We start from the raw sequence: 2,122 nt of genomic DNA, 5'->3' as shown, positions 1-2,122 counted from the left end.
CGCTTCATTGTGTGAACTGACAGGGTTTCCTACGGTCGCAATTCACTGAATTGCGGCCACAGAAAACTGACATGTCAGTTCTTTGTGGCCCAGGATGGGATCCCAGCCAGAGTGTATACTATGTGTATACGCTCCGGCCGGGATCCTATAAAGGAATAGGCAATGTTCCACACTGCATTAAGTACGGCCGTAACAACGGTCATACTTTTACGTAGTGTGAACATAGCCTAAAAGTTGGTTTTTTTTTTAGGACAATAACTGCATTACCTGCTGAACGGACCCCAGGACAGATCTTGTATTTTTTTTTTTGTAGTAAAAGCAGCTATCTGATGGTACAAGCGGTTTGGGGGGACAGATTAGGGGTACAGAGTTGCGTTAATGTCAAATGAGGAGGGGGCAGTCTCAAGGAATGTTAGGTATCCCTACACCAAAGGGTGCCCATGTGCTATGGCTTTAGGAAACCTTTAAGCATCAATGGACCCATCAATAGAACGTCATTGTAAAAATCCTTCCTGAGCAGGTCACAGCTGGTTAGGACTATGTCAAAGTTTCCCCGATATTCCTGGACAGTCTACAAAAATATTTGGCAAAACACATTGCGAACATTTGTGGTATGAATCAATAACCAATCCTTTTGGGGTTGAAATGAATACAAGAGTGATGATGATGAACTTGATTTATGATTAATGTCAGGAGCCATGGCAGTTGTGATAGAACCTAGCAGATCCTAACAGAACCCAATAGCTTATTTTTTTGCAATTTCTTGCAAAACTATGCTTTTCTGACTGTGAATACTTTGGGGGACATGTATCAAGGGTCGAAATCGTATTTTTGGGCGGAAAGGGGCCATTTGCGAATAAAATATTCGCAAATGGCCACTTTCCGCCCGGTATGCCGGGGAAGGGGTGTGGAGGGGGCGGTACGGGGGGCGCGGACTCAGAGTCCGCGTGATTCAACATTTTCTTATCGTAAAAATAAGCAGGAAACCTACTTCAGCTCTTAGCTGGCGTAGGTTTCCTGACACACACACTGGCGCGCACGGGATTTATGTAGAGACAGTCCGCCTCTACATAAATCTCTGTAGTGCCGGAGATGTGGGGACATTTTTAAGTCCGGCGCAGAAAACGCCCCCTTTGTGTTTGGGCTAATCTGCCTCCATTAGCCCTGTGATGGCGGCTGCTCTACAGATGGGATGGTTGCTGTGATTCTGCATTCCTGTTGTGTAAGTAGGTTGCTATTCCTGTCTGGCACACATCTCCACCTTGTGACTGCAGCCGCAGCGAGACTTTTCTCTTTCTGTGCTGCATTATTAAACATCTCTTCTTCATCCGCAGGGTCAGAGGAGATCACCTTCTCACTTGTCTCTCATCTCTCTCATCTCTTTTTTTTTTGCACAGAGATGATTCAAAAAGTAGGAATTTGGCCTATAAAGAAAGGCCCGAGTGCTACAGGCTAAATTATTTCCTTTACTCGTATCCAGGCTGTTTGGTGTTGTTTTTCTGGATAATTTATAATCCCCATCTCCGCTGTCATCCACTAACAATAAGTGTGTGTGTGTGTGTGGGGGGGGGGGCTGTTTCAAGGGATACTGCAAAGAAAAAGTTTTCTTTCAAATCAACAGGTGTCAGGAGATTTGTAATTTACTTCTATTAAAAAATCCCCAGTCTTCCAGTACTTATGAGCTGCTGTATGTCCTGCAGTAGGTGATGTATTCTTTCCGGTCTGACACAGTGCTCTCTGCTGCTGCCTCTGTCCATGTCAGGAACTGTTCAGAGCAGTAGCAAACACCTTTTGTAATCCTCTCCTGCTCTTTAGACTGGAAAGAATACACCACTTTCTGCAGAAAATACAACAGCTGGTAATAGAAGACTTGACATTTTTAATAGATGTAAGATACAAATCTCTGGCACTGTCTGGCACCAGTTGATTTGAAATAATTTTTTTTTTGCTGGAGTGCCTTTTTAATCCTATTGCCTATAATCACTTCCTACTCTTGACAAAATTTGTAAAGGTCATTAATTTTGTAATGGACATTAAACCTGCACGCACATGGCTCCAACACATTAGCACCTGCATAGGGAGTTTGCCCTGACTAGTATTTAAAGGGGAACTTCAGGTAGAG

Source organism: Dendropsophus ebraccatus, chromosome 12 (assembly GCF_027789765.1).
Source record: "Dendropsophus ebraccatus isolate aDenEbr1 chromosome 12, aDenEbr1.pat, whole genome shotgun sequence".
Lineage (NCBI taxonomy): Eukaryota > Metazoa > Chordata > Amphibia > Anura > Hylidae > Dendropsophus > Dendropsophus ebraccatus.
This window is presented reverse-complemented; position numbering follows the sequence as displayed.